The sequence below is a fragment of the Poecilia reticulata genome, chromosome 18, assembly GCF_904066995.2.
Source record: "Poecilia reticulata chromosome 18, P_reticulata-male-v2, whole genome shotgun sequence".
NCBI classification, from domain to species: Eukaryota; Metazoa; Chordata; class Actinopteri; order Cyprinodontiformes; family Poeciliidae; genus Poecilia; species Poecilia reticulata.
The window spans coordinates 3,280,765-3,294,478 of NC_088847.1; the positions used below are offsets into that span (position 1 = coordinate 3,280,765).

Below are 13,714 nucleotides of genomic sequence, written 5' to 3' on the forward strand. Positions count from 1 at the left end.
TTTAAAAGCCCATCTAGGGTCAAGTGCTGCGAATTAGCTGTTGCTATTGCACTATGACGCAAAAATGTTCAGTTTGTCTGTCGATGTGTGCCTTTCCCTGTCAAATAAACATAATAATAATAATATTAAATCATATTCATCATAAACTCCATTTTAACTGTGTGTTCTTTAACTTTAACATGTGAATCAGGATTCCATTCTTACTGATTTATTTTGTCATCTTACAGTTGAATCTGGTTGTTTCAGGTTGGATCTGTGAGTTTCTAACTGTGGAGGTCCATCCTGGTGAGGACATCACTCTGTTCTGCTCCAACCTTTCTTCATCTCCGACCCAGACAGACTGGTTCAGAGTGATTCATGGAACCAAACCCAGCTGCATCTCCTCCATGTACGGTTCTGAAAGTGAACCTTCGTACTGCCATGGATTCCAAAGTGAAAAATTTAACATGAGCTCCAACAAGACGACTGTCTTCCTTCAAATCAAACAAGTGGACCTGATGGACTCCGGGTTGTATTTCTGTGGATTTTATATAAAGAAACATACAATTGTTGGCAGTGCAACAGAGTTGATCATTAAAGGTAAGACTGACTCTGTGCACCTTAATATTCTAAGATCGTTGCCGTTGTGATTAAAAGTTATTGCAAAATTTTAAAAAAAGAAATAACCGACCAAAAAATATCATCCGTACTTTCAGCTAATGAAGACTCCAAAGACGAGGAGGAGGATTCTGATAATAAAAGTAAATTATTTGTCTTAGAGACGAGTTCCCTGGATTTTACTGCAGTAAAAAAGTCCCACTTTAATATGTAAATATTTATAGAAGCTGCTGACCAACTGACGGACCTGATGCCTGGGATTTTAGGTGCTCTGACTGTTGTTCTCTCTGTAGCAGTCGTTGTTCTGGCTGTTAAAAACAGGAGACTGGAGAGAGGTGCAGTTTGATTATATTATTGTACAACTTATTCTAAACTCATTTCGAGCAGAACAATAAGTATGAAATCAGTAATTAACTAACCAGACTTTTCCATTTGTCTTTTAGTTTCAAAGGTAAAGCTGCAAACAGAAAGAAACAAGGTAAACTGAGTAATTTAACTGAAACTGTATGAACCACGGTTATTATAGTCAACTAAAACAAACAAAATGGCAAAAACTGACATGAACTAAAAGATAATTGATGGTGGAAAACTAACTGGAGCAGTATTGTGTTTATAAAAATAATTACAACATACTGAAACTAGAGATATATTATTCTTTGTTTTTGTGATTGTGACTTTCTGACTGCTCCATGACCACAGTCATTGACTTGACTTTGAGGCCTGATTTGGGGAAGAAATATCCCCAAATCAGATCAGCTACTTGGGAGTGTTACCATGGATGTTAGTCTACATTACTTTGTAATAACCACACACTCCAGCAGTGATTCTCAACCACTGTAACTAGTTAGACATATATATATATATTTAGAAGCTTTCAGCCTTTGTTCAATATTCCAATAAGGCTGTGAGCTTCTGTGTTGTTAGCCTCTGAACTCTGACCTTTAGTGGACTTAAACCATGTCTAAATATTTGTCATTTCTCAATAGGAGCTGGTTATATGTTTTCATAAATTTGAGCCCTTTCTTGCACTGTATTTATTCGCTGCTAAAGTAAACACAATCACTCAGGGCAAAGAGGCGTTCAAAAGAATGGGATCGTAATTGAAGGTTACATTACTATTCCGTGACCCAACTTTGGATAAGCAGAAAAAATTAATGAATTAAACATGTTAGATGATGTTTTCTTTCAGCTTGAAGAAACTCGGATTAAATAATTATGTTATTTTAGGTGTTATCCACTAGATGCAGTTAGTCAGCGTGGGGCGCACCACAGCAGTGCAGCCCAGGTCGGGCAGGCCTACATGTGCCTGATGGGATGATATGTGTCAATCGAAAGTTTTTAAACTACTTTTAATAATTAGCTGAGCTTACTGTATTTGAGGATCAATTGGAATGTATGTGTGATTGAATTGAAATTATTTGTTTTGTTTTGTAAAGTGTCTCAAAATGACATTTGTTGTGAATTGGTGCTAAATTCATAGACTGAATTGAGCTGAGTGTGACACAGTAAACAACATGGCTGCCATGAGTTCAGATGCGTCTCTACCATGCTTTCTCTCCTCTGTTTTCAGACTCTGGGCTCTTCTGACCTTCACTCTGCTCTGCTGACGTTCTTTCCAAAGACTGAACAAATTATGAAGGAGACAAAATACATCGCAGTGGAGACTCATGTTCAGTATACAAACAGCAGATAAATATCGTCTTGTATATTTGACTGAAAATGTTTGTGGTGAAAAAGTTAATTCAATACAGTTTATTTGTATCTGAATTAGAGATAAAACTGTTAAATGTCTATTAGCTAGTATTAAATACATCCAGTTAAACTTTATCCAGTTACTTTATACATCCCTATGTCAATTAATTATTTTTATTTTTGTTATGCACAAGAAATTATTTCATGTTGTATAAAAAGGGCTCACATGAGACACATGTAATAAAGAAACTGAGACTGAAAGTCAGATGGGCTCCTGGGGGTCTGGGGGATGGGCAGGGGAGATAAACATCAGCTCATTTCACAGGAAGAGGCAGCCCACTGTGGTCAAGTGCAACTGAAATCAGCAGGTCTGCAAGATAACAGTGAAACAACAGCAGACTAAACTCACCGAGTCATTTTAGATTAAATATCAGCCTTTGTGTTCATAAAGTTATTGTTAATGTAATAAAAGAATATTAGCAATCATCACCGTGTATAACAATCATTCTTTGTCATTCAACACATATTTGTAAACAACAGTGAATCTGGTAATCCCGCCCCCATGTTACTTTCCACTGAGGTGAGATTTTACCACATAGAAACTGGCCTGTAGCTCTGCAGAAAACACAAAACAAAACATGTGCAACAAAAACTTCGTACACTAAAGAAGCATAACTCCTGTCCTTTAAACTGACCCTCTGCAGAAACTACAAACTGCACAGAAATTAGAATAGAATAGAAATATCCTGTATTGTACTGTATCTCACAGTGGGAAAATCCAGGTGTGCATGTAGAAAGTTAAAGGCAAATATATATATATATATTTGCCTTTATATATATGTATATATATGTATATATATATATATATATATATATATATATATATATATATATATATATATATATATATATATATATATATATATATATATATATATATATATATATTTGTTTATATATATATATATATATATATATAAAAGGGTAAATTTCCAACATGGGAAACTAATACTGTACGCTTGTTAGTATTATTATAGCATACTCAGATCAAAATAAAACATCAGGATGTACAAATAACTACGGGGATATAAATACCTGAATAAATATCTGATGAGTTTGTTTGGAGCATTTAAGATTCTAAAGTCTAAAGAGGAAGGATCTATGGTAACTCTTTGTTTTACACCTAGGATGCAGCAATCAGTATCACTAACAGAGATGTTTACTTCTGTAATAACTTCATGCATGATGTGGGGGAGACTGTAATGTTATTTTAGCCATAGTTCTTCTATCTCCCAGCACCTTCAGCTCGTCTAACCCAGTGGTCTCAAACTGTGTTCCTCAAGGACCAACAACTTTATGATGGATCCTTTGTCCTACACACCTGAATTAAATGGCAAAATTGCCTCACTAGCATGCAGTCCATCTCTACAGAGCTCTGCTAATGAGCTCAAATTGGAACCAGGTGTTGCTGGAGCAGAGAGGCATCTAAAAGTTGCAAGACCCCAGGCCTTGAGGACTGGAGTTTGAGACCACTGATCTAACTGCTTCCTCTCAGCTGGTTTGGTCTTACTGGTTTGTTCAGCCAGCTGCCTCTGCATTCCTCCATTCTGATCACCTCATACAGGACTGGACTTCACATCAGTAACAAACGTAAAGGAAACTGATTTTTCCCTCAGGCATTTCCCCACCTGTAGTGACGTCATCCATAGGATGGGAATCCTTGGAGTTCTCTCCAGTTGGCCCTCAGTCTCAAAGGGACCCTGTCCCCTCAGGAACGGAGCACAATTAAAGCCATCATGGAGGTCATTGACTACATGATCATTTATCGCTGCTCTATCAGTAAATGACCAAACCATTATCTTCCCTCATCTTCATTCCTGAGTGTCCTCACCAGCAGGTCATCATGTCAAAAACATGCTGTAAGTGGCCTTCTGAGTCCGGTTGTCTTTTCAGGTCCACTGAATCAATTATTACGGTAATTATGTATTCTTCAGTGCATTTCTCCTTATGTGTAAGATTATGGCTCACAATGGCAAAACAAGAAAAAAAAATTAATACAATGAATGAAGTGTAATAATGGGGAAAACTTGGATTCATCCTATAAACTCCTATAAAGTCTTATTTGAACAGAGCCAATTTGTTAGCATAAGACTTTCTGTTTTCATATTCTGCACTTGTTTGATAAGCCATAAAACGTCAAAAAGGTTTGACTTTACAAAGACAACTGACCCATTTACAGTGGAACGTAGGAACTAGTTTTACTCACTTATGTTTACTTAAGAGGCATTTTGGTAAAAAAAATAAAAATAAAAATAAATAAATGAAATATTTCTTGGAGTATTTGTAATACACTGTACTTTTTACTTAAAATATTTAAGGCATTGCAACTCTTGTGTAAAATGAACCAAGTTTGGCTGCCAGCTTCTTCTCAGAGACAAAAGGTTTTCCTTCTTGCACATCTCCAATGGAAGTTCAACTTAGGCTGTCTCTTTCTGATTGACATGTCTTTTCATATCAACACTACCAAGAACTGGGTCATGTGATGACGTTTTAGCGTTTTTGGATACTTCTTTTAGCATTTTGAGGTCTGCTGTCAGGGTGAACCTACTTGAATGTCCCAACAGGAGCATAGTGGCAGTTGCTTTGTACGTATATCCCAGAATATTTTTCATTTGACTGATTTCATGTTTTTTAAGGTTTAATTGGCTCTATTGACCTTTGTTTGAAAGTGTTTAGACAAGAAGGTGGATAATAAGAAAGAGTGAAGACATGCTGCAAGAATCACCAGCACTCCAACCTGTGACGACCCTATGAGGCCTCCATATACGGGTTGTGTTTTACCCCTGCACCACCACAGCTCCCCCCTCCATGTTTAGTTTTTTTCTTTTGACCAATTGAAATTCTCAACCCAACTCAGAAAGAGCCTCAGCCTCAGATTGAGTTTGAATGTAATGTGCTTCACTGAACTGAGTTACTGAAAAAATTAACTTTCGAATAATATTCTAATTTGTGACAACTCAACAATGTAACCTATGTTTCATCAATCCAAATACTTTTAAATACCTCACCAATTATTTTTATGTTATCAAATCATACGATGTTGTTTAAACTCATTGCCATCATGTTTGTATCTAATCCTTTGAAACTTTTCCATCATCAGTGTCAACAACCAGTTAACTATGAAAACACTCCTCCCTCCTCCATACAGTAAGATCACAGTAACTGGAGCACAGTTCAGATTCAATCATTGAGCTGATGAAGTCGAACTTTTCACACGATGATGAATTTCAGCTTGTTTGGGGCTTTACTCTGCATGTTCAGTAAGTACGCCTAAATAACAGATTTTTTATTTGATTTTGCTGTCTGTTCATGTGCTAATTTCATCACTAATACATATTATTTTGCTTTTCTTGAATGCACATTACAGGTTGGAGCTCAACATCGGTTTGTCAGTTTCACTCAGTTGTTGTTCAGCCTGGAGGAGAAGTCACACTGCGGTGCTCAAATCTGAGCCGCGTTCCTGCGTTTCTCCGCTGGTTCAAACTGGCTGATGGACCAAACGCCACCACCATCGTGTCTATGAACAGTTCTGGATGGAGCAGTTTAAATAAAATTCATCTTGGCAGATTTACAATGACATCTAACATCACAGACCTTTTTTTAGACATCAGATCAGTAGATTTCTCTGATACTGGGCTGTATTTCTGTGGATTTCGCACAGATGGAAACCCAGTCATTTTCAGTGCAACATTTTTAAAAGTTGAAGGTACGATTTTTAAAACCTGTAAATCAAATAAGAAAAATAACTACACAAGAATTAGAAATAATTTATATACTTTGCAATAGGTAGGTCAGTATTGCAGCACCTATTCCAGTTTCTAAGCTTATATGTGTTTGTCTCCTCAGTAGATGTGAGTGATGAAGGTATAAATGTGCCAACTGCAATCATGAGTTCTGTGACCCTTTTCTTTGTGTTACTGATCTACTGTCTGATGGCAAAAAGTGGGATTTTTCAGAGAGGTATTGTTATTTTGGCGCACATGCAAAATTAAAAAATTTACAAATTCTGAATAACCAACCAGACGAATTGTTTCTGTTATTTAGATCAAGTTTACACTCAGAGTCAACCACAAAATGAGGTATGTCAAAATTAAACTCAGATCTGTTTTTGTAATTGCTATAGATTATAATTTTGGTGTGGAGCAGTGGGAATAATCATTTTGCTGTTAAAAAGTTCTGTTTATTTCAGCTTTCCCTGCTGCATGTTGTTGGGGAAAAACTTCAACCTAAATTACTTACTGATTTGATTTGAGCACCGCTGTGTGAATGTCGAGTGTGGCGGGGAGAATTAAACTTGTAATGTAAAAGTTATTTGAGTGGTTGGTATAACAAGAAAAGCACTATATAAGCTAAGACCATTTCTCTTCCTGTAATTTGATTGATTAAAATGTCTCCATCCACAGAATCTGAGCTCTGATGACCTGAATTATGCTGCTCCAACTTTTCACCCCAAAGCTGAAAGCAACAGAAGACCTGCAGCAGAGAGAGAGCTGGAGACAACTGCACTGTATGGAGCCACGAGATAAATTCATGTCAGGCTTTAGGCTGTTTTTATTTGAGTTTTTGAGACTTTCTTTTTTTCTTTTTTAAACATTAGCATTTCTAGATTTATTTGCAGAAGATTCAATAAATCTGATAAATGTGACATTATTGCATAGAGAAAGCCAGATGGGTGGACTCGATTCATGTAAACCTGAACTGGGTGTGATTGTCTGTCATTTAGCCTGATTGTTTTATATTATCATTAGTTCTCATATTTCATGGATTCTTTGTTGGTGCTTTGCCAATGTTGTGGTGTGATTATCACTGTGTTTCTGTTTTTTATATTTTTTTCTGACACTGCTGTGAGAAATATGTCCCAATAATAAAGTGATCCTGACACTGATACTTTTAAAGCAAATGACCTAATTCAGCAGAGGTCCAACCAATTGGTGCTAACAGTCTCACAGTGAGTGGAATGGAGATCCTATGATTGCAGTGAGTGTCTGAAGTGATTGTGGTACAAAGACACATTTGTCTGAAAAGTCCATCACTGGTTCATCAGAATTCCTGGCTGCTATTACAGCATGAAGACTAAAGAAAGCTCCAAGCAACTCAGAGAAATGTTCATTGAAAGCATAAGTCAGGGGATGGGTACAAAAAAAATTCTTAGACACTTAGCATCCCCTGGAGTTCAGTTAAATCCATCATCAAAAAATGGGAGGAAAATGAGTCATGTGTAAATCTGCCTAGATATATGTTACAAAAACTTATAATAGGTATTTCCTTTAGTTTTATCTCTATGTTTATATTAGTTGAATATTATAAAACTGCCAGATCAAAATATGTTATTACCGTGTAACATTTTCACATAACTATACATGAAGCTAGTTTCATTTGTTGCTGAATTACAAAATACATTTCTTGAGGATATTCTAATTTACTGAGATAAATCTGTAGAACAGAAAGGAATACGACTCACCTGTCACTTAATAAATCACTCCTGAATAATAACCTTTAAGCACACTTTTACCTAAGTCGACTTTTCTGTACCAAAATATGTTTATGTATCTGATGTAATATTCTAATTTTAAAGTCATGTCTTTATTAGATGTTAGCAGAAAATCATCATAACAGAAATAAAACGTTGAAAACAACAACTGTGTGGAATTTATCTGTGTAATGTGTTTCACTTTGTGAACCAAGTTACTGAAAATAAATGTAACATTGTAATTTATTGAATATGACTAACTCTAAAAACACATTACTGCTTATTTTTCTATGTTGTCAACCAGACGATGTTGTTTAAACTCATTGCCATCATGTTTGTATCTAATCCTTTGAAACTTTTCCATCATCAGTGTCAACAACCAGTTAACTATGAAAACACTCCTCCCTCCTCCATACAGTAAGATCACAGTAACTGGAGCACAGTTCAGATTCAATCATTGAGCTGATGAAGTCGAACTTTTCACACGATGATGAATTTCAGCTTGTTTGGGTCTTTGCTCTGCATGTTCAGTAAGTACGTCTAAATAACATATTTTTTTATTTGATTTTGCTGTCTGTTCATGTGCTAATTTCATCACTTATACATATTATTTTGCTTTTCTTGAATGCACATTACAGGTTGGAGCTCAACATCGGTTTGTCAGTTTCACTCAGTTGTTGTTCAGCCTGGAGGAGAAGTCACACTGCGGTGCTCAAATCTGAGCCGCGTTCCTGCGTTTCTCCGCTGGTTCAAACTGGCTGATGGACCAAACGCCACCACTATCATGTCTATGAACAGTTCTGGATGGAGCAGTTTAAATAAAATTCATCTTGGCAGATTTACAATGACATCAAACATCACAGATCTTTTTTTGGACATCAAATCTGTGAATTTCTCTGATACTGGACTGTATTTCTGTGGATCTCGCACAGATGGAAACCCAGTCATTTTCAGTGCAACATATTTAAAAGTTGAAGGTAAGATTTTTAAGTATTGTCTGTAATATGAAAAATAAATAAAATATATAAAAATGTATTTCATATTTTATAACACATAAGTTTAATATAACAGCATCTATGTCAGTTTCCAAACTTATACATGTTTGTCTCCTCAGTGAATGTATTTGATGAAGTAACAAATGTACCAGCTGCGATCCTGAGCATTGTAACTATTTTTCTTTTAATATTCATCATCTGTCTGGCAGCAACAATTTGGATTTTGCAAAGAGGTATTGATACATCATTTTATGAAACATATAAAAATGTACAAATTCTGAATCTGTTAATGTTTAAATAACCAGATGAACTATTTCTGTGTTTTAGCACAAGTTTATACTCCAACTCAACCACAGAATGAGGTATGTGAACAAAAACTCTGTTATTGGTTATTATTATAGATCATAATCTATAGGTGTGGCTCAGTGGGAATAATAATCATCTTACAGTGAGAAGGTTGTTTGCCCACCTCATGCTGTTGCCCCCCTTAGGGGCAAGAACTTCACAATAAGTTAACAACTGATTTGAACATGGGTGTGTGAATGTGGAGTGTGTGTGAATGTGGAGTGTGTGAATGTGGAGTGTGTGAATGTGGAGTGTGTGAATGTCGAGCGTGTGAATGTCAAGTGTGGCTGGGAGAAAGAAAAATTGAAATGTAAAAGTTATTTGAGTGGTTGGCATGACAAGAACAGCACTATTTAAATTTAGACCATTTATCTTTCCATGATTTGATTGGTTAAAATGTCTCCATCCACAGAATCTGAGCTCTGATGATCTGAATTATGCTGCTCCAACTTTTCACCCCAAAGCTGAAAGCAACAGAAGACCTGCAGCAGAGAGAGAGCTGGAGACAACTGTGTATGCTGCCACCAGATAAATTCATGTCAGAGTGGAATCAATGCTTCAGTATCTGTGCAGGCTTGATGCTGGTTGTTTTTCTTTTTGAAATGTTAGAATTTCACATTTTGCTTGTGGCAGCTTTAATAGAACTGATTAAAAACTGATAAAGGAAGAGGAGTGGACCTGAGAGAGACATGAGTCAAAAAAGATCACTCAAAACTTGGGACTTGACTTGAACTTGAATTTTTAGTTTCAAAACATTTGACTTTTCACTCTAAACATAAAAAGTGTAATAAAGGAACTGTAGCCTGCTGTACACCTCTGACATTGAGCCAGGATTTCCTCTTGGAAATGCTCTTGGATAAAGAGCACAAAGTAATGCATTACCTTGAGTAATACTGAAAGAAAATTAAATAAATAAATGCCATTTCTAAATTATGTCAAACTTGTGGGTAACCCACAAAAAATGTGTTCTTTGTTGCCATTTTTAAAAATATTTTTATTAAAACATAAGCAATGCACACCTTCTAGCAATGTAATTTTATTGCCCTTAATGAGTGTGTTATGATGAAAAACACAGTGATTTTATTGCTGTGCAGGGTTTGGTGGAGGTGTGGTTGTCAGGTTGGGAAACATGATTTGAATTTCCTTTATTTTCAAGAGGAAAAATTATTCCCACTTGTAAAATCTCAAGATTCAAAATACATGTATACATATAATAAATCTGTATTCAGAGGCTTTACTGTATTGAAAACATTGTGTTCCTGATACATTTCTTGAATTAGTTAAGAGTTACATTTACATGATCGAGAAGCAAAACATTTTAATGTGTAAATTGTGAACTTAATATGGATAGACAGGCAACAGCATGACATCTTGAATTGAATGTCCACAAAGTTCACTACACTAAGTTGAAGCTACTATAGTGACTAATGTATAGATGATTTAAGCTGATTTTTTCTTTGCTGACTCAATAAGTCATGTTGGAAAGTGTTGCAGGCATTTACTTTTATGTAAACTTAAAAATATACAAAATTGGCTTTTGAATTTAATGTGTTGTACTGCAGTCTATCCAGCCTGCATGGTTAAAGTCATTTCAAGTGTTTCAAAACTGAATGATTTTCTCTGAATATTAAATGCTGATAACGGATCTATGAGGCGGACCTGAGATGAGGTGAGTCCATAGGCGTAGGAAGTGGGGGGGACGGGGGGGACATGTCCCCCCCAATATTGAAGAGAGTCACATTCGTCCCCCCCAATAATTTCACTTCAGTTGCGAAGAATTTTAAAATCTTCCACTCGCATGCTTTTATTCTGAAGGCCCACAACAGCGCATTAGCAGAGCGCTTCCTTCACCCCCCCCCTCCGTCCCCCCTCTGAACGGCTCAGAATAAAGACAGCAGCAGACAGAGAAACTCAGTTTGAATAAGGTAAACGATCTGTCAGGAATTTTGCCATGAATATCGCTCATTTATAACATCTTGTTGTCAGTTTATTTTCATATATAGAACTAAATATTTTTGGTTAAGCTGTTTTAATTCTGGAATAGTCACATGTCCAAAATTTTACTGCTAACTTTGTTTAAAAGTTAGCTAGTCTAGTCACAATGATTTAGAATGAGACTGAAAAAGCAGCGAAATTAGCCTTTTTATTATTTAAAGTGAGCAACACCTGATCATACTCGACCACTTAACATGTATTTATATATTATATTATATTAATATCCTGCTTTAAGAAACAGAGCTTCTCTGTTTCTTCCAATGAAAGAAACATAGAAGCTACAGAGCTACTGTTTCTTCCATTGGAAGAAACAGAGCTACTGAAGACGAATAACTGAAGTTATTCATCTTCAGTATATTTTTATGTGCCATGTATGCCTTTACTACTCGCATATATGGTTAGAGGTCAATTTTTCTTTGAAAAGATGACGCACAAAAGTCTTTGCAGGCTAATATGCTAATGTTAGCATTGGCTCACGGGTCCAACAGTAGCTAAAACTGCCACGCCTTTTACTTGAGAGCCTTTAATGTTTTTGTCCATTGTTGTGGAAAAAAACGTACCAAGCACTGTTCAGCTAAAATCCCTCAATCAGGTTTATTTATGAATTATGCACAATACAGAGAGCTTGTAGGACAATCAATCATGAAGCAAGTCTAGATGGAAAGCTCTGCTAGGCAGAGACAACACATGAGTCTTTTACACACATTAAAGTTCATTTTAAATTGACTTCTCTTATGTCTAGAAGAATGAATTTCTAAACTCTTAAACATCCTTAGGAGTCAAACAACTAAGAATGATCATAATTAAGCTACCCAATTTCATGTGTTTTCTAGAAAACCCCACAAAACAAAAAATTACAGTAGTGCAGTGAAGGTATAGATAAGTGTCCGTACAAAACCCAACATCCCCATCTGGAAAGTAGGTAAAGCGTAGAAGCAGGAACACTGATCGCCTGTCTGCTCAGGAGGATTTGTTACCTCCTGTCATAAAAGTATAAATCTTCACTCTCTGCTTCGGTCACTCGACAGTGGACCGACCAGCAATAGTTCTTTGAGTGGAGAGCCTTTCAGAAACATCCAAACTAGCTGTTGCTCTGGACATTGTCCTCTTTGGTGTCAAAAGTTGAAGCACTTGATACTTGGTAGAGTGAAGTTTTGCTGCGCACTCTGTTGCTCTGTTGTTTCAGATTTAAAGTCGTGATCTAGATGGACATTACAGACAGGTCGTCCTTCACAGTGGTTGATGTGGATTCATGTTGTTCCTTCCTTCTCGCCCCTCTCCCCCACTCGGTCTTGGCGTTGCTGCAGCCAAATCCTCCCCAGTCTCTCTCCTCTGGCTTCCTGTCAGTCCAACTGGTTCTGGTGTTGGATCTTTGGGTTGTCCAGATCGTCCCTCAGGAAATGTCCATCTTCCAGATCCAGACAGACAAAATGGTAATAACGAACCAACATCGTGGTGGTGGATAAACAACAGAGGAAAGCCGTTGTGGTGGATGTAGCAGTACCAAGTGACTACAACATCAGGAAAAAGGAGCAAGAGAAACTGGAGAAAAACCAGGGCCTCAGAGAGGAACTGGAAAAGGCCTGGAAGGTGAAGACCCCAGTACCATACCATCCCATACCAACTTTATTTATGAAGCACTTTATACATCAATAAATTGATTAAAAACAGAAGAAAACTGACCAGCAGTAGAAGGGTTAAGAACACGATAGAACCGAGCTGCAGTGCATGCTTTAGCTTTAGCACAGGACAGCGTTATCTCAAATAAAACTAGCATATGGTCTGAAAATAATGAGTCACCAATCACTAAATTACAAACTGGTAGACCATAAGATAAAACCAGATCAAGACTGTGACCATGCTCATGGATAGCACCAGTCACAGACTGCACAAAATTAAAAGAATCGGTAACATTAAGAAATGACTGAGCCATAGGTGAAGTAGGACGACAGACATGAATATTAAAATCACCAACAATGAGAACTCGGTCATACCTTGGCATAATATCAGCCAGGAAATCAGAAAAGTCATTTATAAAGTTTTTGTTGTACTTCGGTGGCCGATAGACCGCTGCACACAGCACAGTGTGAGAGCTGCCAAGTTTAAATAGGCTGATCTCAAAGCTACTAAACGAGGTCAGAGGGAACTGTTTACAAGTAAAAGAACTTTTAAAAACAGTACAATAAAAACAATACCTTCACCAGACCCTGACATCCTTGGAGCATTAAAATAGCCACAGTTCCGAGGTGCAAGTTCATTAAAAATGCTGGAGTCACCAAACCACTTGTCCATGATTCTGTTAATAAAACATCCAATCAATAAGAGGAAAAGAAATCCCTAATGACAAAAGTTTTATTTGTCAGCGACATGGCATTTACCAAACTGATCCTGGCAGAAATCTACACCATCAGGTGGCGTCCGGTGCTCCTGGCAAAGAGGCCGCAGGTTGCTAGGATTCACCCTGCGTCTACAGGGCCGAGGTGCGCAGGGACCTGTGGTAGTGCCTGTGGTCATCGGGGCCCTCGGGGCAGTCACCCCCAAACTGGAGCAGTGGCTAAAA

The 13,714-nt window shown here is 37.0% G+C and overlaps 3 long non-coding RNA genes across 3 annotated transcripts; all 3 read left to right on the top strand.

Moving 5' to 3' along the window:
- Window positions 1-740: 740 nt before the first annotated feature.
- Window positions 741-2,921, top strand: LOC108167169 (uncharacterized). Its single transcript, XR_014084676.1, has 3 exons — window positions 741-932; window positions 1,041-1,075; window positions 2,168-2,921. It is a non-coding gene; the product is annotated as an uncharacterized LOC108167169 (long non-coding RNA).
- Window positions 2,922-6,202: 3,281 nt separating this feature from the next.
- Window positions 6,203-7,898, top strand: LOC108167168 (uncharacterized). The gene is made up of 3 exons (XR_014084677.1): window positions 6,203-6,309; window positions 6,394-6,428; window positions 6,753-7,898. It is a non-coding gene; the product is annotated as an uncharacterized LOC108167168 (long non-coding RNA).
- A 1,052-nt stretch (window positions 7,899-8,950) lies between these two features.
- On the top strand, window positions 8,951-10,317 carry LOC103480155 (uncharacterized). The gene is made up of 3 exons (XR_014084890.1): window positions 8,951-9,047; window positions 9,142-9,176; window positions 9,572-10,317. It is a non-coding gene; the product is annotated as an uncharacterized LOC103480155 (long non-coding RNA).
- Window positions 10,318-13,714: the final 3,397 nt, after the last annotated feature.